General features: G+C 45.5%; 4 non-coding genes across 4 annotated transcripts; all 4 read left to right on the forward strand.

The window, feature by feature from the left end:
* The first annotated feature begins 6,415 nt into the window (after positions 1 to 6,415).
* Positions 6,416 to 6,547, forward strand: LOC126067873 (small nucleolar RNA SNORA71). Its single transcript, XR_007515486.1, has one exon. It is a non-coding gene; the product is annotated as a small nucleolar RNA SNORA71 (small nucleolar RNA).
* Positions 6,548 to 8,849: 2,302 nt separating this feature from the next.
* Positions 8,850 to 8,982, forward strand: LOC126067870 (small nucleolar RNA SNORA71). The gene has a single exon (XR_007515483.1). It is a non-coding gene; the product is annotated as a small nucleolar RNA SNORA71 (small nucleolar RNA).
* A 1,975-nt stretch (positions 8,983 to 10,957) lies between these two features.
* Positions 10,958 to 11,090, forward strand: LOC126067869 (small nucleolar RNA SNORA71). The gene has a single exon (XR_007515482.1). It is a non-coding gene; the product is annotated as a small nucleolar RNA SNORA71 (small nucleolar RNA).
* Positions 11,091 to 12,244: 1,154 nt separating this feature from the next.
* On the forward strand, positions 12,245 to 12,378 carry LOC126067871 (small nucleolar RNA SNORA71). Its single transcript, XR_007515484.1, has one exon. It is a non-coding gene; the product is annotated as a small nucleolar RNA SNORA71 (small nucleolar RNA).
* Positions 12,379 to 26,224: the final 13,846 nt, after the last annotated feature.

Genomic DNA, 26,224 nt, shown 5'->3' on the forward strand with positions numbered 1-26,224 from the left:
GAGAAACCCATCCAAGCTTATAATCTAATATAACAACTCACCAATGTCAAATAGGGTTTTGTCCCATGAATGCAAGCATGGCTTTATATTAGGATGTCACAGCAGGAGGTCGAAAGTGTGGTAAATAGGAGAGTTGGAAGCAATTTTTTCTCCACCATGCCTTGTTTACGAGTTAGTCTTTCTGAGCCTCAGATTTTTCAACTTTAAACTAGGTAAAATAATAAATTGAAATACAGTTCTGGAAGTGCTTTGCACAATTGTTGGCTTCTCATAAGTGAGTTGAATAAATTGTAGTTATCATCATCATTGATAGATATGTGATATTTAATATCCATTCATAATCTTTAAAAATTCTTAGCATACTGGAAATAAACATATGTCTTAATCCATCAATGGATTTTACCCTTACTGATGAAATCATAGAAGTATTCTTCTATTTTTATCTTGGAAGGCCCAGATAATTAGCCACAATGTCCAATGCCCTTGGTCAGGAAAAGCCAAGGTGCTTAAGAGTGAAGAACTGATGTGTGTTCAGCTGACATAGTGAAAGATAATGAACTAAGGTCAATTATCATTGTACTGAAATGCCCAGGTATTCAGCCAAGATAGTTACAATTCTCAAGTCAGGAAATTTCAAGTAATTAGCCAGAACTATTGCATTTAGTTAACAAGAAAGGTCCAAAGACATCGCTCAAGGAGGCCCTAATATAATTAGCTGAGACCGTCCACATTCATTAGGGGAAAAGATTGTTTTTCTAGGATTGCCTACCATCAATACACAGGGAAGTCCAATGTCCCCAGCCCTGGTTATCAGTCTTTAGCTGGGACGTTGGATCCCCAGGCTCAGCCCTGCTAGCCTTCTGAAGGGAGAGGACCACCTCTTCTCATGCTTGTCCCCACAGAAGAGGACTGAGCCATTCACACCTCCATCAAGCCCCACACTGACCCCTCTCTAGAGCCAGTGGCCCTCAGCCAAGGATAAAAATAAACAGAAGCAAAACAAGTGACAGAGAAACTATGGGGCTCAAGGAACCAGCTAGGGGATCCTGCTGAGAGCTGAGTGGGAGCTGACCCTGGTGGGAGACTCCCCTGCCTCCTTTCAGTCCACCAGAGCATCTGAGAAGTCCTAGGCCTGCTGGAGGCTCCCCAGTAGGCCAAGATCCAGGCCATGGGGTGGCTCAGGAAGAGCCGATCCTGCCTGAGAGATGCTGGGGGGCCGGGCTGGCCAAGGCTTGCATTTGGCCTCAGTCCTATCCCAAAGGAGGTGGAGCACAATACTGCTGAAAGATGCAGAAACAAAGGAGTAGTAAGCAGCAAAGGATGAAGATGGACATATAAAACAAGGTCTCCTGCATGCTGCTCATGCTTAGGTGGGAAGGGGTCTGTAGCTCCTGCGGGCCTCATGTGGTCACTCGCTGTCACCCTGCTTAGACCCTGGACACTGCCTCCTTGGAACAGTCTGTCCAGCCAGCATGAATTCCATCTCCCCTGGAGACTCCAGACTGAGGGGACCTCTCAGCCACTATGAGGTCACAAACTCCCCGGTGATGGAATGCTGGCCTCCCAGCAACAGCCCAGTCCTTTATTAATATAACTAACTAGTCATGTTGGAAAGCGGGGCTCCTGGGGTGTAATCATAAAAGCAACATCTCCCTGCCATCTCCTTAGACGTGCTAAGTGGAAATATCTTTTCCCTGCCCCTAGAAAAATATCAAGGAGCCCTGGTGGCACAATGGCTAAGCGCTTGACTGCGAACCGAAAGCGCTTGAACCCACCAGCCACTCTTTGAGAGAAAAGACCTAACAATTTGCTCTCATAAAGATTTCAGCCTAGGAAACCCTACGGGACAGTTCTACTATGTCCTATACGGTTGCCATAGGGTCGCTATCAGTCGAAATCAATAATACGGCACATGACAACAACAGAAAAATATCAGGCAGGCCTCATAACTTTTCTCATCATTTTTAGGCAATAAAAAGTCTTGCAATCAGCAAACATGGGAAGCACAGTTTCCAAGTTAAAATGTCCAGTCTACTCTAATGCATGAATCAAGTCTTCAGTAATCATTGCTAGTTAAGAAGTGGCTCTTCTTCACCGGGAGGTTTCAGCCCACCCACTGATCCTCCTTCCCCCGTTACCTCCAGGACCAAACAGATGGAGTAAAAGTAAAAGACACATGGGAGACTTCTTTCTTGACTGGTACTGTTGTAAGCTGGCTGTGCCCTCTCCAGGTGGGGCATGTATTTAAGGCTGAGTCTTTCTTGGCTTCCTTCATGGGTTCTTTGGAGACTCCCCTCCTGGCACCCTTTGACCACACCCCTAGTGATTTGCACAGGCCTTTCTCTTGTTATGACTTGTTATGGGCTGAGTTGTGTCCCCCAGAAAGACAGGTTGAAGTTCTAAATCCTGCTACCTGTCAATGTGACCTGGTTTGGAAATTGGGTTTATGAAGAGGTTATCAGTTAACATGAGGTAATACGGGAGCAGGATGGGTCCTAATCCTAACGGATGTCTTTATAAAAGAGAAGAGACACAGACAGAGGGGAAAAGGCCAGGTGAAGACAGAGGCAGAGATTGGAGTGATGTGTCTGTAAGCAAAGGAATGTCAAGGATTGCCAGGAACTACCAGAAACTAGGAAGAGGCAAGGAAGGAGCTTCCCCCAGAGCCTTTGGAGAGAGCATGGCCTTGCTGATACCTTGATTTTGGACTTCTAGCCCCCAGAACTGTGAGATGATATATTCCTGTTTTAAGCCCCCCAGTTTGTGGTACTTTGTTACATCCGCTCTAGGAGACTAATATACCCCCGATTCCATTTGCTTCTTGGATTTTAGCAAAGTATTTGTCCCCCACCCCCACCCACCTCTCAAGGCTCATTTCCTTCACACTTTCACATCCCAGTCTCAGACTATGTGAACAATATTTTAGTCTGGTGATGTCAAAATAAATATACACACAGAATTCATTCACTTGTTCGGCTGTGCCAGCCACTAAATTAGGTTCTATGAACACAGTGGTGAATCAGACAAGACCTCTATTGGTCCCGCGCAGAAAGAAGCCCAAACTAAATATAATCCATCTGAGCTCATGCTAGCAGCAGCTCCTTTTACAGATGGTTGCCCTTTGTACATTAACAACAAATCTGTGACCAAGGAACACCTTCAGAACAAATAAAACCAAGGCAAAGGAGGGAACGTTATTTCCAGCACTCCAGGATGCTTTCTAAAGTTATCCCAAGCCCTCCCCTAGGTAATGATTTCCAGAGGAAAACTTCCCGGGGAGGCAGATTCAGGGGGTGAAAATATTTCCATGGAACCAGACACCTATTGCCCTATTGCTTAGTCCAGTTCCTGTTATGAAGTACAGGCTCCATAAATGTCTTCTGGGTAAGTGGATGGACGGGTGGGTGGAATGATGGGAGGATGGATGGAATGATGGGAGGATGGATGGATGGATGGATGGATGGATGGATGGATGGATGGACGGATGAGGTAGGGAATTAAAAAATGGCCTGTAAAGTCAAGTGGAAGTCCCTGGGTGGTGTAAATGGTTAGTGCACATTGGCAGTTTGAGCCCACTTGGAGGTGCCTCAGAAGGCGTGGAAATCTACTTCTGAAAATATCAGCCTTTGAAAACCCTTTGGGGTACAGTTCTACTCTGACACGCGGGGCCACCATGAGTGATGGTCACGTTAAAGTTGAATGAGCATTTCAGCTCCAGTCCATCAGGGGGTGCTGTAGGACAGCTTGCGCGGGTTTCCCGGTCGGAGGCCTCTCTTTAGGCGGCAGCCTGGGCCCTTGGCGGCATTTCCGCCGACGTTGAGCCAGTGTGGCGGCCGACTCCTGCTGTGTCTTGCCGACGAGCTCTATCTCTCGGCATCTCCCGGCATCCCGCACCTTCCCGCGCCTTCCCGCGCCACCTCGTCTCTCCCCACGTCGCCCCGCGCTGCCGATTGCGGCTCCAGGTGAGTGCACTGCGGGGCGCGCTGGGCACGTGGTTTGCGCCTCCCGGCCGGGAGCGACTTAGGCCCCGAGGAGGGTTAGGGCAGGAAGCGGCTGCTGGAAGTCAGCGCCGGAGCCCGGGTTTAAAGCTCCGTCCCCACTGCCAGGTGCGGACCTCTGAGGACTCGCGTTTCTCCGAGAAAGAGAATTGTCAGGTGGGCAGCGACGTCGGCCGAGCGCTCGTTCTGAGCCAGCCCAGTCCTGGCTGTCAGATCCCCTGTCCTCACAGCCACTCTCTGGGGAAGGACTTGTTAGCTGCCATCGGGTCAGTTTCGACTCCTGGCCACGTATGTGCAAGATAGAACTACACAGGGTTTGCAAGGCTAAGATCTTTTGGGTACGGATTACCAGGCTTGTCTTCCCAGGCGCCTCTGGATGGGTTCCAACCCCCAGCCTTTGAGTTAGTAGCGTGCGCTTAACCGTTTGCACCATCCAGGGGCTCCATTGATGATGAGCTGCTGTGGAGTCGCAATCGGGATCACCTTGCTCCGAGAGCTCCCCTCCACAAGCTTTTTCTGCTTCCCGGCCTCCCCTCCCGACACACTCTGCTCTGGCCTCTCAGCATTTGTCACTCCACGGCAATAGTTTCTTATCTCCTAAGTCCTCTTTGCTGTGATTTTCTCGAGGGCAGTGTCCGAGGTTTGTGTCTCACTTTGCTAGGTGCCTGCCGGGTGGTAGAGTGTTCCATCAGTGTGGAGCAAATGAGAAACTGGGACCCAGCAATACCTGTGCCTGAGGTTCTGCTGCAGGTCATGTGGAGCCGGGTTTGAACCCCCGGCTTGAGGGAGACAAAAAAAAAAAAAATCCAAACCTGTTGCTCTCGAGTGGATTCCAACTCATAGCGACACTATAGAACTGCCCTGTAAGGATTTTTTTTTTTTTTAATAATTTCTATTGTGCTTTAAGTGAAAGTTTACAAATCAAGTCAGTCTCTCACACAAAAACCCATATACACCTTGCTACGCACTCCTAATTACTCTCCTCCTAATGAGACAGCCCGCTCTCCCCCTCCACTCTCTCTTTTTTCATGTCCTTTTTGCCAGCTTCTAACCCCCTCCACCCACTCATCTCCCCTCCAGGTGGGAGGTGCCAACATAGTCTCAAGTGTCCACCTGATCCAAGAAGCTCACTCCTCACCAGCATCCCTCTCCAACCAATTGTCCAGTCCAATCCATGTCTGAACAGTTGGCTTTGGGAATGGTTCCTGTCCTGGGGCAACAGAAGGTCTGGAGGCCATAACCACTGGGGCCCTTCCAGTCTCAGTCAGACCATTAAGTCTGGTCTTGTTCCTATAGGGTTTTTAAGGAGTGGCTAGTAGATTTGAACTGCTGACCTTTTGGTTAGCAACCAGACTCTTAAGTACTGTGCTACCAGGGCTCCACTTCTGACTCATAGGCACCCTATAAAGCAGTCAAGCTGCCCCATTGGGTTTCCAAGCTGTGGCTGGTGGGTTAGAACCGCCAACCTAGCTCTTAACCACTGCCGCCAGGGCTCTGAGGGAGACCAAAGCCCCTGTGATTTTCACGACTGCTGTGGACCTCGGATTCCCGGCATTTTAAGCCCTCAAAGCCACTTGTCAATTGCCTTCCAGTGTCAGGCAAGGTGCCACATCATTTTCCCCTCAATAATCCTTAGAGGTAAGCATTAAAACCGTCGTATAGACCAGTTGGCTGAGGTTTAAATTCAGGGCACTCCCTGGGTCCCAGAGGGACAGTCTGTATTCTTGTCCCCGTGCTTTGCTCTAAAGCCCCGTTTCCTCTCCCTAGGTCATGCTGGATTCTACCTTGGATGAATTTGCTGGTTCCACACCAGCCAGCACCCCCTTCTCTCCTGTAGAACCTGATCCGCACTCCTGGACACACTCCCACTCTCCTGGTGGCGAGGATGTCCCCTGGGTAAGTGCTGTTGTTCTAGGGGCTTGTTGCCTTCCCGCCTGGCACAGGCAGAGTGGGTGGTCTCCAAGCCCATCATGGGTTCTGGGCAAAGCCCTTGTGTGGACAGTGTAGGTAAAAAGCTGTGCATAGGGGCTAGGTTTGGGAGCCAGAAAGACCTGAGTTCAGATCCTGGCTCAGCTACTCATTAGCCCATAATCTAGGGCAAGCTACTTTTCTCTGAGCTTTAGCTTCTGTGAAGGGTGACTAAAAACTCTGTGATGGCAGACCTTGTCTGTATTTTTTTTTTTAATCCACAGTGCTTGGCACATAGTAGGTACACAGTAAATACTTGGCAGGGATGAACATTTTAGGCATTCTTGTCAGAAGTTGGCCTTCCTGTGGACTCTCAGTGGGGAGAGTTAGAATTGTCATATGCAGCCATGGGAGCTCCAGGGGTCCTAGGCTCCACCAGTCTGCTTCCCCCTGCTTGGGTGGTCAGCAGGATGCTGACACTGGCCTTGTCACCCTCTGTCCATTTTTGCCTCTGCATACGAAAGTGACCCTGGGCTGCCCATGTCCTGGTCATTGATAGTGCAGGGAGACCAATTGCTAAAGCATTTGCTCGTGTTTGGAGGTCCACTCCTGTCCCTTCCAGACCCTGGAGCTTTCTCACGTTTTCTCCCCACCACCACTGAGATGCCTCCTGGTGCCGACATCATCTGGCATGTTGAGCACCTCCTCTGTCTGGCCCAGTGCAGGTGATTGTGAGACATAGGGAATGGGCCCTGCCTCTAAGGAGTACACGGGCTTCTTGTGGAGCCACGATTGGGGTCACCTTGCTCCAAGGGCTCCCTCCTGCAAACTTTGTCTGCTTCCGCATCTCCCCTCCCCATACTCTCAGCTCCCGCCTCTCAGCACCCATCACTCCACAGAAATCATTGTTTCTTGTCTCCTAGTCCTCTGCTGTGATCTTGAGGGCAGCGTCTGAGTTTTGCGTCTCACTTTGCCTGGTGCCTGCTAGGTAGTAGGGTGTTCGTCAGTGTGGAACACATGGAAAACAAGAAAGGGAGCCACCCTTCATTATGAGGATTTGTTAAGCCTCATTGTATCGTGCAGCGTCTGGGGAAAAATACTTCTCCCTGTGTGAGAGTCGGGGATAGGGCAGGTTTTGTGTTTTCCTCTTCTTCAAAGAGTTTTTCAACAGATGACCTGATTTATTCATGACCTGCCTGGGCTTCTGGTCTTAGGTGACCACTTGGCATGGGATGGGCTGTAGGTCACCGGGGGATGGTTTTCCCTGCACCCTGTTGGTAAGGTGGTAAGGACCAGAGGTGGGCCGAGCAGAATGTAGTCAAGGATCTATCAGTGCCTCCCCTGCGCGGCAGGTGGCAGACCACAGGCCCTGCTGCCAGCCATGACCTCTCCCAGGCCTGTGCCTAATGCTGCTAGAGGAACAGGGCACACAGCCCAGACCGCCCCCAACACATCACTCACTAACAGAGGGCGTGTAAAACAGTGCAGCGGTGTTATTCCTGCTGCAGAGGATCTCCAGTCCAGTCAGCATTTCCACAGCACTTGTTTGTCAGCCACTGTGCTGACCAGGGAAACCCTGGTGGCATAGTGGTTAAGTGCTATGGTTCCTAACCAAAAGGTTGGCAGTTCGAATCCACCAGGCACTCCTTGGAAACTCTATGGGGCAGTTCTACTCCGTCGTACAGGGTCGCTGTGAGTCGGGGTTGACTCGATGGCAACAGGTTTGATTTGGTTTTTTTGGTGCCAACCAGGACCTGCTGTGAGCTGGGAGTGATCGACTCATTTGTATCTTCTTGGCTATGGCAGATGGGCCCCCGTGTGCAGAGAGGCTTCAGGGGAGGTGCTGTCATGCAAGAGAACACCAGGCCACAGGGCCCAAGGTGAGCTTTCTGGTCCATTCTCTGGAGTTTGGGTTTGTTGCACCCTGTAAAGTCATCCTCCTTTTACCTGGTGTTTTAGGTTATGTTGGGGAGGTGAGGATGAGATGAAGGGTGATGTCCACAGGTTGCATTTGGCTCCCCATCATATGCCTGCAGGGCTGCTGCCGAGGAGGGGCCTCCAGGGACCTGTGTCGGGCAGCAACTCTATGGCTCTGCTGGTACCTGCGTGTCAGTGGCAGCAAGTTGCAGTGGAGAGGGGGTGGATTTAGGCATCAGAGGCCTCGCCATAACTGGCTCTTAATTCCATCTCTCCCACCATCTAGCTCTGTGACTTTATTATTTACTTACCTTTTGGAGTTGTGTTCATGGTTAAGGTTTGTTACAGCAGTGGAGTGAGGGAAACCATCCACAGCCAGATTGTAAGGGGGAAGGATGCAGGTGGGGTCTGGAGGTATCCACGAGCAAGGCTGCGTTTCCTCTCCTCCTCCCTCCATGACGCGTCACACAGCCCACTCCTTCCCCAGCGTTGAATATTCAACAACCTATGTGTGATGTTTCTGCCCAGGCAGTCCACTGGACATCCCTTGCCCTGGTTTCTTTTTGGGAACTGATCATGTAGTCCTCTGTCTAGCATGTTCCAAAATCCCAGGAGGAAAGCGGGTGTCGAGCCTGAACCATGTTGTTTGCACAAATAGTCTAGGCCCAGTGAACTGCCCTTATCAGTTACCTGTTGACTGGGAACACCCTGAGAGCCAAGTTCCCACACATAGCGGGGGACCCCTCTGTGACCTGTTCCGAAGCTCAGTTCCTGATGTGGGAAACAGAGCTGTGGCAGTGGTTTTTACTGACCTGACCACATGACCCTGATCTCTCCAACCCCAGGCCTTTTCCAGCGTTTTTGCCAGCAGTGTCTTTCCTTTGGTTCCCCTTGGCGGTGAGGTTTCGTGAGTCTTTGCAGGACACAATGGCAGCTACCGGAGCCCTGTGCGCTTTTCACCTCGGGCTGTTCCCCAGAGCCAGGTGTCAGCCCCCTTCCTTCCTGGCTGTCCCTCTGCTCTTTTGCTCCTGCATTCGAAAGTGATCATGGGCTGCCTGTGCCCTGGTCATTGATAGTGCAGGGAGAGGAATTGGTGGAAGACATTTCCCCGTGTTTGGAGGGTCCACTCGTCCCTTCCGAACCCTGAAACTTTCACACACTCCTGCTTTTCTGCCAACCCATTTAGGAACCCGGTGCTTCTGGGCTGCCACGTGAGAGTCAGTGCTGGGGTCTCTCTTAGCCTGACCTTCTCTTTCCAGAAAGCAGGATGTCTATGTGTATTGAGCAGTTCGTTGCCCAGCATAAGGTCATTACTGTCAGGGATGGCTCAGGACTATAGAGCCTTAGTCCTGTAGTCCTGTTCATAGGAGGGAATATTTCCTTTAAAGAGCCCCAGTGAATTCTAGTGAACAGATCACCTACAAATAAGCGCTATTTTTTTTTTTTTTTTATGGGTGCATTCAGCTCTTCGTTCCTCTGCTATTTGTCATGGTCTTCGGGGACTCCCCTTAGTAGCTGGGGCCTCTGGCTGGTTCTGAAGAAATGGCCCAAATTGTAAGTTCCCGAATGAAACGAGAGAGGGAGGATCAAAGGGAAGCCATTGGTGCAACTATCCTTTATGCCTTCCGTTTGGCAGTTCGAATCCATCTGGCTCTTCTTGGAAACTATGGGGCAATCTGCTTCGTCCTATAGGGTCGCTATGAGTTAGAATCGACTTAATGGCAATGGGTTTGGCTTTTTTTTTTTTTGCTTCGATTAAGAGGTTTTATTTTTTTTCCCTTCTGTGGGTCATTTTGGGTAGTTGAATATGTTATAAGAAGTGACATGTGGCTTCTTGTCAGTGCAGGATTGTCAGCTGGCTGCTGTCGTGGTACCCAGGGGCCCCGTGAGCGGTGTCTTCAAGGAGAGTCTGGACCATGATGCTTGGAAGGTGGGAATCCTGGGTGCTTTTCTGGAGCTGCCAGGCCAGAGACCCTTAGGTCCTGTGGTGAGGGAAGGTAACAGCTGAAGCCTGCTGCCTCCCTCCCCTGCCCCTGAGGAGCCCAGCAGGGGCTTCACAGTGCTGAAGAAGAGCTGGTGCTTACCTAGCCCCCTTGTATTCTGAGAGCTCTTTGGGGAAGCACGTGTCCCTCATGTTCCTTAGGATGGGCCCAGCTTGTTAAAATGGAAACAGGGCTGGAGTTTGGAGTCTGGTGGTTAGCTGTCGGTCGATTAGCTAAATGGCTTTCTCTTGTAAAGTGATTTGTAATGTTATCACACAACCCCAGACCCAGGGAGTCCCTGGCATTTTTTTTTTTTAATTGTGGTTTAAGTGAAAGTTTACAAATCAAGTCATTCTCTCATACAAAAATTTATAGACACCTTGCTTTATACTCCTAATTGCTCTCCCCCTGATGAGGCAGCACACTCCTTACCTCCACTCTGTTTTCATGTCCGTTCGGTCAGCTTCTGACCCCCTCTGCCCTCTCATCTCCCTTCCAGACAGGAGGTGCCAACATAATCTCATGTGTCTACTTGATCCAAGAAGCTCACTCCTCACCAGTATCATTTTCTATCCCACTGTCCAGTCCAATCCCTGTCTGAAGAGTTGGCTTGGGGAATTGTTCCTGCCTTGGGCTAGCAGGTCTGGGGACCATGACCACCAGGGTGCTTCTATTCTCAGTCAGACCATTAAGTCTGGTCTTTTTATAAGAATTGGGGTCTGCATCCCACTGCTTTCCTGCTCCCTCAGGGGGCCCTTGACATTTTTGCTAAAAGTTCGTCTTCCCTCTTATTTTCTTAGCCAGGAAGCATTAAAGCAGTGGTTCCCAAATGTGGTACCTGGACCAGCAGCACCAGCCTTGTCTGAGAACTGAAGAAATTAAGAAAAGCAAGTTCTCAGGCCACACCCCAGACCTACTAAATCAGAAATTCTGGGGCTGGGCTCCAGCAATCTGGCTGAACAAAGCCTCTGAGTGATTTTTATTCACACTCAAGATTGAGAAGCATGGCGGTAGAGAACCCGAAGCTGCTGCTGGAATCATAGACTGTCACTCAGGCCACTGACTGGTCTCCTGTCTCTCCTCCCAGCTCGGACCATTTCCTAGATTGCTGGCTTGGCCCCTCTTTCTGGCTCATGCCTTGCCCTTTTCTGCCCCTGCATTCGAAAGTGACCCTGGGCTGCTGTGTCCTGGTCATTGATAGTGCAGGGAGAGGAATTGCTGAAAGCATTTCCCCGTGTTTGGAGGGTCCACTCCTGTCCCTTCCAGACCCTGGAGCTTTCCTACACATTCATCTTCCCAGCTTCTGGTGCCTGGTGCTGTGTGGTTTATCGAGTGCCCTTCTGCCCAGAATGGTGGAGCATGGGCCCTGCCGCAGAAGTTCGTGGGCTGGTTGTGGAACCATAATGCGGGTCCCTCTCCTTGTAGGGCTTTCCTTCTGGAAGCTTCCTCTGTCTCCCCATTACACCCCTTTCCCTGGCCTTAGCCCTGCCTCTCAGCACTAAGCACAACACCTGTTGCTTTCTGTTTTATTTTTGATCATTGCCGTTCTAATGGGGTGAGGTGGTATCTCATACTTCTGATTTGCATCTCTAATGGCTAACGACAGGGAGCATCTTTTCATGTGCTTGTTGGCCATTTGAACATCCTCTTTGGTGAAATAACCTGTAAAGTTCCTTTGCCCATTTTTTTAATTGGGTTTTATTGGGGGGGTGTGACAGGTTGGCTGCTCATTCATGGCTTGTCTTGCAGCTGGGTGTGCCCCGTGCACAGGTGGACGCTCTGTGAGAGGTGTGGTGTTCGTATCAGCAGGACGACAGACCATGGCAGCCGAGGTAAGATTTTTGGACCATTCTCTGGGATTTTTTTTTTTTTTTTTTTTTGCATCCTGTAAAGTCACGTGAATGTTCCCTGGGGCTTTGGGTGAAGATGGAAGGGGAAGCGAGGTCAAAGTGGCATCCTGTTCACCCCCAGTTTTGTCCCTGCTGTGGAGCAATTCCTTACATGCCTTTATGCCGCTGCCGGGGGGGCGCCTGCAGAAATCTGCTTGGATAAAGAGAGCTGCTCCCTGGGGCATCCCCCTTCCTCCCGGGTACGGGGTGTCAGCAACGGCGTGTTTGACAGTGGAATGATGCCAGTCCCTCCCAAAACTCTAGTTCTGTGACCTATTCAGCCACCATTTGCTTGTCTGAAGAGCAGAGCAAGGACAGCAGTGAGATTGTTTTGGCGGCGTTATGACCACATGATCCCAATCTTTTCCAACCCAAATCATTTCCGATTTGTTATACTGGAAGTGTTTTTTGACTCTTCCAGGCAGGGAGGTTTTATGGGGTCTTTGCAGGACACAATGGCAGCTGCTGGGGTCTTGTACTCTCTATGTCTCTGGCCATTCCCCGGCATCAGCCCCCCTTCCTTCCTGACTCTCCTTGCCTGCCCTTCTGCACCTGCATTTGGAGGTGATCACGGGCTGCCCGTGCCCTGGTCATTGATAGTGCAGGGAGAGGAATCGCTGAAAGACGTTGCCCCGTGTTTGGAGGGTCCACCCCGTTCCTTCCAAACCCTGGAGCTTTCACACACCCCAGCTCTTTACCTGCTACCTCTTCAGAGTTGGCCTTTGCAGGCCCCATGGGATGTGGTGATGTACTAGCTCCCCCAACTCTTGGGGAGATCACTTGGTCTTTTACAAGTTCCTCTTCTCAGAAGCCCGTTTATGCATTTGTATTTGGATCCTTGCAGGAATAAATTCAGGTATTACTAAAGGGCACACATGGGAGTTGTAAATCGTAGGTTCTGCTCTATGAGATTTACAGGGGTGGGAATAATTCCTACACTGTTATTCAAGACAGTCCATGACTTAAATCCCCGCAGTGTGTTGTCTCTGCTCCTTTACTTTTTCTTGAGGACACGAAATTTGCATTACTTCTTCAGGAGCTGTCAGTCAGTAGTGTTGAAAAAATGGAGAAAGAAAAATAAAGATGAGGCCAGACATTGGGGCTAAGAGGGGCTGTTATCAATTCTGAGTGGCTTAAAAAAAAAAATTTCATCCTGTGACAGTCTACCGGAATCTCAAGGGTATTATTTTCGGTCACTGATGGTGGAAGGGCGTACTCACTGATTAACCTTGGTTTGTTGCTTGCCTCTCACAGGCTTTTCTTTCTCTCTTTTTTTTTTAATTGTGCTTTAAGTGAAAGTTTACAGTTCAAGTTAATTTGTCATACAAAAATTTATACACACGTTGTTATGTGACCCTGGTTGCTCTCCTTATAATGTGACAGCACCCTCCTCCTTTCCACTCTGGATTTCCCATGTCCATTCAACCAGCTCCTGTCCCTTTTTGCCTTCTCATCCCGCCTTCAGGCAGGACCTGCCCATATAGTCTTATGTATCTACTCTAGGTAAGAAGCATTCTCTTCATGAGTATCATTTTATGTCTTATAGTCCAGTCTAATCTTTGTCTAAAGAGTTGGCTCCGGGAATGGTTTCAGTTCTGGGCTAACAGAGAGTCCGGGGGCCGTGTCTTCTGGGTTCCCTCCAGTCTCAGTCAGAACATTAATTCTGGTCTTTTTACTAGAATTTGAGTTCTGCGCCCCACTTTTCTCCTGCTCTGTTAGGGACTCTAGTTGTGTTCCCTGTCAGGGCAGTCATTGGCGGTAGCTGGGCACCATCTAGGTCTTCTGATCTCAGGCTGATGGAGTCTCTGGTTTATGTGGCCCTTTGTCTCTTGGGCCCATATTTTCCTTGTGTCTTTGGTGTTCTAAATTCTCCTTTGCTCCAGGTGGGCTGAGACCAGTTGATACATCGTAGATGGCCGCTTGCCAGCCTTTAGGACTCCAGACACCGCTAACCAAAGTGAGATGCAGAATGTTTTCTTAATACACTTTGTTATGCCAGCTGACCTAGATGTCCCCTGAAACCATGGTCCCCAGACCTCTGGCCCTCCTATTCTGTCTCTCGAAGTGTTTGGTTGTGTTCAGGAAACTTCTTAGCTTTTGGATTAGTCCAGTTATGCTGACTTCCCTGGTGTTGTTTGTTATCCTTCCCTTTACCTAAAATGGTTCTTGTCTACTATCTGATTAGTGAATACCTCTCTCCCTCTGTCCCCACTTGTAACCATCAAAGAATGTTTTCTTCTATGTTTGAAACTTTTCTGGAGTTCTTATAATAGTGGTCTCATACAATATTTGTCGTTTTGTGACTAATTAATTTCACTCAGCATAACGCCTTCCAGATTCCTCCATGTTGTGCGATGTTTCGTGGATTCATCATTGTTCTTTATTGTCGTGTAGTATTCTATTGTGTGAATATACCATGATTTGTTTATCCATCCGTCCGTTGATGGGCGCCTAGGTTGTTTCCATCTTTTTGTTGTCGTGGACAGTGCTGCAATGAACGTGGATGTGCATATATCTATTCAAGTGACAGCTCTTACCTCTCCAGGACGTATTTCAAGGAGTGGGATTGCTGGATTGTATGGTACTTCTATTTCTAGCTTTTAAAGGAAGTGCCAAATCGATTTCCAAAGTGGTTGTACCATTTTACATCCCCACCAGCAGTGTATAAGTGTTCCAGTCTCTCTACAATCTCTCCAACATTTATTATTTTGTGTTTTTTGAATTAATGCTAGCCTTTTTGGGGTGAGATGATATCTCATTGTAGTTTTGATTTGCATTTCTCTAATGGCTAATGATTATTTCATGGGCTTTTCATCTGTTCTTTTTTGGGTCCTCTTTTGAATGGGGGTGATCCTAGGGGTTCAATAGAGAAGAAATTCTCGGGCCTATGGTATGGGTTTGTTTGGATGGTACTTTGAAATCGACATCTGTGGACTCCAGACTCCTGTCCCTGTTCTAGACTTCTTTCTTATTCATGTGAGTGAGCAAATTGTGCTAACTGGGTACCCCAAAGTGTTGTTAGCCCCTATACCTGGCTTTCCTTCTGTGTGCCAGGCACCTAGCAAGTCTTGCCGGAAGTCCATCTTCCAGCTGCCTCTCCTGGCTGGATCATATTGAATGGATCTTTGTAAAATAGGATGACAGCTGCTGGGGCCTTGTGATAGGTTAGGCAGACAAACGGTGACAGTGTGGTGGGATACTGCTGCAGGTGGTGGTCCATCCCTTCAGTTAAAATACAGCAGAACCTGTGCTGAAGCCCTGACAGTGTGTGCTGAGCTGTCTGCCTGTGGATTATTACTCTTACCTGGTCTCTTGCCCTGATCATGAGCTGCTTGAAAGAACATTTATTGTAAAAACTGGATTTTTAAGATGTTTTTCCTCTTTGACACTTGGTTGGGTATATCCAGAGTGCTGCATGAGACCAGTTTGGTGCATAAGTTTACAGCAGTGCGAATAATTCATATGAATGATGCAGGGAGCTTAGGCTTGCTTGATTGGGACCCTCTCTGTGATGTCACCTTGGGGAGAAGATTCTTTGGAGACTAAATACTTGTGTGTTTCCTCACCATCCTAGGTCTCAGCCTTAGATCTGGAGATTGTTGAAGGAAGTAGGCTATGGAGTCGGTGACCCTGAGGATGACTTGGAATTTGGGTTTGGCTGATATTTCTCATCCTGGTGAGTTAATGACAAGGACCGGGAACCCACAGCCAGAGGCTAAACTGGATCGTGTCTGCAGATCCCACCCAAAACCACTGGTCTAACTTGTCCTCCTCTCTTCTAGATTCTTTTGGTGGTGTCTGTGGATAGCAGAGAATGGAGAATGAGGTTACCACAGGAAGCAGCACTGTTGCTCCTTCTGCCGGCCTGCTCAGAGCATCATGGAACAACTGTCTACCCTGGGCAAGACATGAGAGGGAAAGCGTGGAGACTGGGAGCTTGGGGTCCAGATATTGGAGGCTCTTCAGCTGGCTCTGGGTCTTGACAACAGTGCCGCAGGAGAGGCATGGACAAGGACCGTGTCCCACTGCCCATACCTGGAGTGCCTTTTTAATAAGCAGGAGTTTTTCTCTTGAATTTGTGCCCCTGTTAATCACCGTCCTCTCCTCCCACCCATCCAATAAACCTATTCAGTAAACCTTACAAATTGCTCCACCTGCTTTTTAAATCAGTTTCAACCCACATGCCAGCAAGACTTGGCATAGAGAAAGTGGGTCAAGGCCAGGTCTTGTTTTCACTCCTTGAGCGTTTCCTGTGGCTTGGCAAGTGGTATGCAATTAGGAGGAGGTAAACAAGTGCAGATTTAGGACCCATGAGAGTTGAATTTGGGCAAGACTGTGGAAGGGTAGCTGATGCTGGAGCAGACTTTAGATGAGACAGAGGCTAAAGTCATTGGGGGAGGCTGGAGTGCCCTAGAGTTCTGGGAGCAGGGTGGCCAGCCATTCTGATTTGCCTGTGACTGAGGGGGATTCCCAGGATGTGGGATGTTCAGTGTTAAAACCAGGAAAGTCCTGGGAAAACGCACAGGTTGGTCAACCTACCTGGGAGGTAAAAATGCATGGTGTCAATTGGAGAGGACAAAGGATTGAGTAAAATTGGAAGTAGGATGAACGTGGGGCAGTTGTCATTGCTGGAACTTGGGGGGTGTCCTCAGGGAAATGTATGGGTCATTGTTTGTGTTAGCAAAGGTGTGGGCTTTTGGAGATAATGGGGTAAGATCAAAAATTGTAAGAATGCAATGATGTGCTAAGAATATGCATGCATGAACTCTATCCCCATTTTACGGGTGGAGGGTCTACACAGCAGATGTATCCCTAAAGCTGTGATGGCAGGGTGGAGTTAATTGCCTTATTCCTACTACCTTGGCTAGGGCTGTGGCAGAATGAAGGCTGTTAAGCCTGCCTTGATGAGTCTGGCACCTTGACATGGGCCCTTCTGCCAGGAATAGGCACTCTTTTTTTTTTAATTGTGATGAAAATATACACACCAAAACACTTCAATACAACAACTTCCACATTTACAATTCAGTGACAATTATATTTTTCATGTCATGCCAGGGGCAGGCATTCTTTTACATTTTTTGTTGTTGTTGAGAATATACACAGCAAAACACACCAATTCAACAGTTTCTTCATGTATAATTTAGTGACATTGATTACATTGTTTGAGTTGGGCAACCATTCTCACTCAGAGTCCTCTGAGTTATTCCTCCGCCATTAACATAAACTCACTGCCCCATTTGTTTCCTATCTAATCTTTCGAATTGCTGTTGTCAGTTTGATCCCATAGAGATAGATCTTAAAAGAGAATAATGCTCAAGGTAGGCATTCCTTACTAGTTAAGCTAAAGCTTAGAAGGTTTTAAGAATTCGGGGGATATTTTTGGTTTATGGTTCAAAGATTATCTCAGGGCAATAGTCTGGAGGTTCATAGGGGTGGGATAGGCATTTTTTTCCCTAAATTTTGTTAAGAATACACAGCAAAGCACACCAATTCAACAGTTTCTGCATGTATAATTTAGTGACGATTACATTTTTCAAGTCGCCCGACCATTCTCACCCTCCTTTGCTGAGTTGTTTCTCCCTCATTAACATAAAATCATTGCCCCCTAACTTTCTAATCTTTCAATTTGATCTCATATAGATAGTTCTTAAATGAGTGTAATGCTCAAGGCAGACTTTTTTTTTTTTTCACTACTTAAGCTATTTTCTGATTTTAAGATGACATTGGGATATTTTTGGTTTAAGATTTAAAGATTATCTCAGGGCAGTAGTTTCGGGGGTTCATCTACCCACCATGGCTCCAGAAAGCCTAGAGTCTATGAGAATTTGAAATTTTGTTCTGCATTTTTGGGGTAGGCATTCTTGATGGCAGAAATGCTTCATTCTTGCCAGAAGCATCCAGAGTCAAAAGTCCTTTTTCTGCCTTGCCCTTCTCTTTAAGACCTACCCAAAGACCATCCTCTGTCTTCTCTTGACCAGCTTCAATCAACTGGTTTTAGCTGCCTGAAAAGATGCCAGGAGGAGCACTTGTATGAAGTAAGCAAATGTATGGAAACCAAAGATTATTTTTATTTTTTTTTTTTTTACTAAAGGTGGGAGAGAGGGGAAGGCTTTGTTTTTACTTAGGGGGCGCTGAGTTTAGACAGTATTTGGCCTTGTTGTGGCATGCCTCGGGACTTCTCTCCTTGTGGCTGAGTATTCTGTTGTGTGTATATATCCCATTTAGCCATTAATCTGTTGATGAGTATTTCAGTTGTTTCTACATTCTGACTGTTGTGAAAACTGCTGCAGTGAACATTGATGTACAGATTTCTGTTTGCATTCCTGCTTTCACTTCTAGGGCTATACCTAGAATTGGGATTGCTGGGTTCCCATTCCTTTGATTGTAAGATGAACTGTTGAATCACCTGACATGACAGTGGCTGCATATGAGCTTCTATGACTAGAGAGCACAGATATGAGCACTCATTTTGTTCATCTTGGACAGAATCTGTCTACTTCCTAAAGTCATGTGCTTGTTCTCATGGTCTTGGATAGATGCTAATTCCTTCATACATTTATTGGCTTCAGGAGGAGAGAGCTGTGGCTAGAACAATACTCCAGGGATTTGAGGATGGGATGTATCTTGAAGTGAGAGATACTTGATCAATAGCCTCAGGTTTTTACTGCTGTTATTAATAGTACCTGGGAAGGCCATTTCCACTGAGGTTTGATGGTAGTCTCTCTCTGATGTCTGTTTAGGAAAACAAAAGATCTGGGTTTTAAATCATGAAGGGATTGTGTCAAAGGATGATGTGGAAATACTTTGATCTGTTATAAAACTGTTATAAACAAGTTGTAATATTTATCTGTATCAGCTTGTACAATAGGGCAGAGTCAGGGAGCGGGCTGATAGCCACAGACACACTCCCTGAAGTTAACATCACCAGTAAAGGGACAAATGGAAATAATTTGGTACCTGATGGAATACCTTCACTGGGAAGGACATGGTATCACTTCTGAGATACTGCTACCAAAGATGTATGGCCTGAATCTAATCATAAAGGACCATTAGACAGACACAGGCTGGGGGTATTTTGCAGTAGTTTTCAAAGGTGTCTAGGCTATGAAAGTCAAGGAGAGTCTAAGGAACCCTTCCAGACTGAAGGAGACTTGGAAAACATGACAAATGCTACTGGATCCTTTTGCTAAGAAAAAATTTTTTTTTACGTTTATAGTTTACCTTTGTCTTTTAATATCTTTTTTACACATAAGTATATACAAGCGTGTGCACACACATATAGACACATCATAGGTCAGGGCTGCTGTGTTGCACAATTCCGGGAGGCATTCCACTGTATTCAATGTCAATGGCGGCCCAGGAGTTCAACATAAATGGTGTCCTAGAAAGCTGTGCACCACAGTGGCTGTGCTAACTTGACTGCATGTATCTAAAATATCACTGGAAGGAGACAATGGAATGACATCGGTTGCCTGTGGGTAAGAGACCCAGGTGGCTTGGAACAGGAGGGAAGGGGATTTTTCACAATATAGCTGTTGTGGTTTTTCAATTTTAAACTATGTAAATGTCCTATGGAATACTCCTTACCCCCTCCCCAAATATTAAAAAAGAGATGTACCAATAAATAAGTACACATATATAAAACTAATATATGATCCTATTAGAGAATTTGGGAAATACAGGAAAGTATGAAAGAGAATTACAATTAAACATGATTTTCCAGTCTCTGGTCTTCTCTGTGTGTCTGTCTTTATTTACTGCCTTCAAAGGTAGAATCACGTAGGGCAGAGGTGGCCTAACTACAGTCCACTGGCCAAATCTGGCCCCCGACTTGTTTTTGTAAGAAAAGTTTTATTGGAACACAGTCACACAGTCTGTTATGTATTGTCTATGACTACTTCCCTGCTACAACAGCATAGTTGAGTAGTTATGATAGAAACCATATGGTCTACCAAGCTGAAAAGATCTACTATCTGGCCCCGTATCAAAAAAGTTTATCCACCCCTGGTTAGGGAAACAGCGTGGGTTTTGGGGTGAGCTGAGTTGGGATTCAGGTCTCAGCTCCACTGATGACCACTTGGTGGGGGGAAAATTAGTTATAATGTATATAATATACCATCCTCAAGGACATGGTCCATGGTGAATGGAATTGCTGGGTCATATGGTAATTCTTTCAGTTTTTGAGGAACTGCTACCCTGTTTTCCACATTCACTGTACCATTTCGCATCCTCACCAGCAATGGATAAGGGTTCCAGTTTCCCCACATCCTCACCAACATTTGTTATTTTCTACTTTTTTTTTTAATCTTAGCTAGCCTAGTGGAAGTGAAATGGTATCTCATTGTGTTTTTGATTTGCATCTCTCTGATGACTAATGACGTTGAACATCTTTTCATGCGTTTGGTAGGCATTTGAATGTCCTCTTTGGTGAAGTATCTATTCAAGCCCTTTGCCCATTTTATGCTTGGGTTATTTGGGTTTTTTCGTTAAGCTGTCAAAATTTTATATATATTTTGGTTATTAGATTCTTAACAGGTATAAGGTTTTGGAAGATTTTCTCCTAGTTGGTAGCTTGTCTTCACTTTTTTAGTAAAGTCTTTTGATGAACAAAGCTTTAAATTTTATGAGGCCCCATTTATTTATTTTGTCTTTTGCTGCTTGCACTTTTGTTAATATATTAGATAATCCATTGTTAACAGCTAGGCCTGGTAGTGCTGCTAAGAATTTTGTGGTTTCAGTTTTCACATTTAGGTCCTTAATCTATTTTGAATTTGTTTCTGTGTGTGGTGTGAGGCATGGATCTTCTTTCATTTTTCTGCATGTGAAAATCCAATTTTCCCAGCACCATTTTTATGGAAGAGAGTCTTCTTTTCCCTTTGAATGGACTTAGCACCTTGTCAAATATCAGTTGACCGTAGATGTGTTGGTTTATTTCTGGACTCTCAATTCTATTTCATTGGTCTATGTGTCTATTGCTGTATCAGTACCAGACTGTTTTGATTACTGTAGCTGTATAATATGGTTTAAAATCTGAAAGTTTGGGTCTTCCTACTTTGTTCTTCTCTTTCAACATTGCTTTAGCTATTGGGGGCCTCTTGCCGTTGCATATAAAGTCGAGGATTGGTTTTTCCATTTCCATAAAGAAAGCTGTTGGAACTTTGAGATTGCATTGAATGTATAGATCCCTTTGGGTAGTATTAACATCTTAACAATATTAAGTATTCTAATCCATGAACATGGAACATCTTTCCATTTATTTAAGTCTTTAATCTGTTTGAGCAGTGTTTTATAATTTTCATTGTGTAAGTCCTTCACATCCTTGGTTACATTTATTCCTAGGTATTTTATGCTCTTTGATGCTGTTGTAAATGGAACCCTTTCTCTAGGATTTGCCTTTCAGATTTCTCATTGGTGGTGTATAGAAACCCAACTGATCTTTGCTGACCTTGTACCCTGCAACTTTGTTAACCTTGTACCCTGCAACTTTGTTAAATTCCTCTATTAGTGCTGGAAGTTTTCTTCCAGACTCTTTGAAATTTTCTATGTATGGGATTATGTCATTTGCAAATAGAGATAATTTTACTTCTTTTCCAGTCAGGGTACCTTTTATTTCTTTTTCTTATTGCCCTGGCTAGGACTTAATACACAATATTGAATAGAAGCGGTGAGATCAGCCACCCTTGCCTTGTTGCCAATTTCACAAGGGAAGCTCTTGGTCTTTCTCCATTAAGTATAATGTTGGCTGTCGGCTTTTCATATATGTCCTGAATCCTATTGAGGAATTTCCCTTGTATTCCGATCTGCTCAAGGGTTTTCATCAAGAAAGGGTGTTGAGTTTTATCAAATGCTTTTTCTGTATCTATAGAGATGATCATGTGTGTTTTTTTTCCCCCCCTTTGTTCTATTGAGGTGGTATGTTATGTTGATTGACTTTCTAATGTTAAACCATCCCTGCATTCCTGGAGTAAATCCCACTTGGTGATGGTGTATGATTCTTTTAATATACTATGTATTTTGTTGAGAAATTTTGTGTCTATAATCATAAGGGATATTGGGCGATAGTTTTCTTTCCTTGCGGTGTCTTTGTCTGATTTTGGTTCTTTTAATATCATTTTTACTTGTTCGGTGCCGTCGAGTTGGTTCTTACTCATAGCAACCCTGTGTACAGCAGAACGTAACACTGCCTGGTCCTGTGCCATCCTCACAATCTTTGTCATGCTTGAGTTCATTGTTGCAGCCACTTTGTCAATCCATCTCATTGAGGGTCTTCCACTTTTTTGATTACCCTCTCCTTTACCAAGTATGGTGTCCTTCTCCAAGGACTGAACCCTCCTGATAATGTATCCAAAGCATGTGAGACAAAGAGCAATCTGGCAGTACTTCTTCCAAGACAGATTTGCTTGTTCTTTTGGCAGTCCATGGTATTTTCAGTATTCTTCGCCAACACCATAATTCAAAGGCATCAATTCTTCTTCAGTCTTCCTTTCACATGCATATGAGGCGATTGAAAACATCATGGCTTGGGTCAGGTGCATCCAACCACCTGGGAGAGATCCATATTGATGGCTATTCCAAAGAAAGGTGATCCAACCGAATGTGGAAATTGTCATTAATATCACACTCAAGTAAAATTTTGCTGAAGATTATTCAAAAGCAGTTCCAGCAGTACATCTACAGGGAATTGCCAGAAATTGAAGCTGGATTCAGAGGAGAACGTGGAACTAGGGATATCATTGCTGATGTCAGATGGATCCCGGTTGAAAGCAGAGAATACCAGAAAGATGTCTACCTGTGATTTATTGACTATACAAAAGCATTTTGACTGTGCGGATCATAACAAATTATGGGTAACACTGCAAAGAATGGGAATTCCGGAACACTTAGTTGTGCTCATGAGGGACCTGTACATAGATCAAGAGACAGCCCTTCGAACAGAACAAGGGGATACTGCATGGTTTAAAGTCAGGAAAGGTGTACGTCAGAGTTGTATCCTTTCACTTTATTCATTATTTAGAGACTTAAAAATGAACCTTAAGGCGCCTTTATATGTATGTGTGTGTTGACATACAAAAATGGATAACAATGTTAAAAAACCCAAACCCGTTGCCTCGGAGTCAATTCTGACTTATAGCTACCCTATAGGACAGAGTAGAACTGCCCCATAGGGTTTCCAAGGAGCGGCTAGTGGATTCAAATTGCTGACCTTTTGGTTAGCAGCCGTAGCACCACCAGGGCTCCAACTATGTAAATAGATGATAAAATGAAAACACTTAACCTTAATTTCAAAATATAATTAACCCTATCATATTAAATAAACCAATGCATATATTTAATTTGCCATTTTAATAAACTGTGATAATTCCCTTAAACAAGCTATGTCTATTGTCTTGTGTACATATTAGTATATCTCTCTGTAATTACTATGTCTAATATAGTCCTAATCATTTTTGTTAATTGCCACCTTTAACAGAGTAAACAACTTGTTTTCCCCAGACACACAGAAAACTAAAAGACAGGAAGCCAAGAATTGTCTAGCTATTTTTGTCCATGAACGTACATTTTGTATTATCTTTATATATTTTAAGGTTGCAAAAATAAACACACATGTAACATCATCCAAAGATATTTGAACATCCTGTTAATCTATAGCCATTTTAGACATATAAGAACAGGGGCAAATTAAAACTAGGTTTAGTGATTCAAGTTTCTTTTTTTTTTTTTTAATAATTTTTATTGTGCTTTAAGTGAAAGTTTACAAATCAAGTCAGTCTCTCACACTAAGACCCATATACACCTTGCTACACACTCCCAATTACTCTCTCCCTAATGAGACACCCCGCTCTCTCCCTCCACTCTCTCTTTTCGTGTCCATTTCACCAGCTTCTAACCCCCTCCACCCTCTCGTCTCCCCTCCAGGCAGGAGATGCCAACACAGTCTGAAGTGTCCACCTGATCCAAGAAGCTCACTCCTCACCAGCATCCCTCTCCAACCCATTGTCCAGTCCAATCCATGTCTGAAGAGTTGGCTTTGGGAATGGTTCCTGTCCTGGGCCAACAGAAGGTCTGGGAGCCATGATCACCGGTCAGACCATTAAGTCAGGTCTTAGGAGAATTTGGGGTCTGCATCTCACTGCTGTCCTGCTCCCTCAGGGGTTCTCTGTTGTGTTCCCTGTCAGGGCAGTCATCGGTTGTAGAGGGGTACCATCTAGTTCTTCTGGTCTCAGGATGATATAGTCACTGGTTCATCTTTTTTTTTTTTTAACTTAGAAATGGTCCATTATCCAAAAGTTATTTATCCACTGACTCCAGTTAACATTTGTCTAAGGTTTTAAAAACTTAACTAACAATTTTAGCTAAAACATTAAGTCTTGTGATTGGCAGTACTATAAGAATCTTACAAGATTGAAGCCCTTTAAAAAAAGTCATCATTTCAATTGTATATATATGACACAGTTTGATAGTTTCATAATCTTAAAGATTTAGTGGAAACAATCATAATATACTTATAAAACCAGTGTAGGAAATTTAGAAAGTTTAAATCATGAGAAATTTAACCTTAGTGTATGCTGTGAATTGATTCCTACTCACAAGTTTAACCTTAGCATCCCATAAACTAGGATATTGTGTTGTTATTAATTTTATATAATAAAACTAAGTAGAAGACATGGAGTTTTTATTAATTAATATTATTAACTCACTTCAATTTTTCTAAAGATTCATCTGTTTCTTAGGAATATTACATGAACCCTATAGGTGGTGTAGTAGTTAAGAGCTACACCTGCTAACCAAAAGATTGACAGTTCAAATCTACCAGGTGCTCCTTGGAAACTCTATGGGGCAGTTCTACTCTGTCTTATAAGGTTACTATGAGTAGGAATTGACTCGACAGCAACGGGTGTGTGTGTGGTGTATAAGCCCAAGATTTAAATATTCCTTAAATCATTAAAGTTCTTTTATCATATCCCTGGGTGGTGCAAATGGTTAGTTGCTTGACAACTAGCTGAACAGTTGGTGGTTCTAACCCATCCAGCAACACCATAGAAGAAAGGCCTGGCGATCTTCTTCCAAAAGGTCCCAGACTTTGAAAACCCTGTGGAGCACAGTTCTACTCTGCCTACGTGGGGTCGCCATGAGTCGGAATTGATTCAATGGCAGCTAAGAACAATTATAAAACTGAGGCTTTTTTTTCTTATGCAGCAACTATAGTAAGGAGGACTACTCGAATACATGTCTCGGTCCACGTATTTTAGAGTAAAAGAAACACAAAAGAACACTTAATAACTTTTAAATTTTTTCTTAGGAATTCTTAACTGGAGTAGATATTCTGAGAGTGGGCACATAATGAATGACAGGATCACTTAATCTTTAGTTTCCCAATAGACGGAAAAAGGAGAACAACAGGGAAAAAGAAAAAAGAGAGGGAGCCAGAGACCATAGGGGCTGCAAAGGCTCAAATATTTATTACCTGTTTCTTTACAGAAAAAGTCTGTGGCCTTTGCTTTTGACTGTAAGCTTGATGAAGGCAGAGACTGTTTTCTCATTCACTCCACCCTCAGCACCAAGATCAGAGGCAGAAGCCAGTGAAGGAAAATCATCAGAAAACTGAAATCAAGGTTTATTGAATACACGTGTAACCTGTATAGACACGGAAGAGTCTTATGGTCCCATCCCGGTAAAAAATACATACCAAGTGTCAAAGCAAAGCCTTGAGCCCACATCTGCCTGACCCTTGCTCCCTTTTCCATAATATGAAATGACATGTGCAACGACATCGTTCTATGAGTTTAATGTCGAGCAGCAGGGTCAGATTACCCAATAAGCAAGGTACCAAAACAACAACAAAACAAACCCATTGCTGTGGAGTCGATTCCAACATGTAGTGACCCTATACAACAGAGTAGAACTGCCCCCATAGAGTTTCCAAGGAGTGCCTGATGGATTCGAACTGCTGACCTTTTGGTTAGCAGCCACAGCACTTAATCATTATGCCACCAGGGTTTCCAAGCAAGGTGCACACGGGGTTAATTGTGCTTTCTTACTAATCTGTAGTGCACAACCCATGTGAAACTGTGCGGTACAGATTAGTAAGTAAACACAAGCCCGTGTATACCTTGCTTACTGTAAGCTGGTGCTCACTGTGCTTACTGGTTAACCTGCCTCTTTTGAGCACGATGCTTTGGGCTGCATGGTGGTTGGCCACTGCTCATGCTTGTTTCTTTTACTGAAATTTGTTCTAGTGGCAGCCTGGTAAGGGACTAGGGTTGATCTGCCCAGGGTAAGGCTGAGGAGAGCAGCAAAGAGAACATGTAAGGGATGGGGAGGAGGAGAACAAACAGGAGGAAGGTGGGGGAGGTGTTCCGTGGTCAGGTGTGTCTTCAAGTGCCATAGGCTCTGGGATTAGTATCCATGGGAACAGTGGGAGATCACGAGAGAGGAGGCAGAATGGCTGCAGCCTCTGGGCTCCACAAGGGCAGGGGCAGGTCCAGCTGTGGTGTCACCCAATCCCTCAACCACCGTTGCTCATCCTCCT

This window comes from Elephas maximus, chromosome 25 (genome assembly GCF_024166365.1).
Source record: "Elephas maximus indicus isolate mEleMax1 chromosome 25, mEleMax1 primary haplotype, whole genome shotgun sequence".
NCBI classification, from domain to species: domain Eukaryota; kingdom Metazoa; phylum Chordata; class Mammalia; order Proboscidea; family Elephantidae; genus Elephas; species Elephas maximus.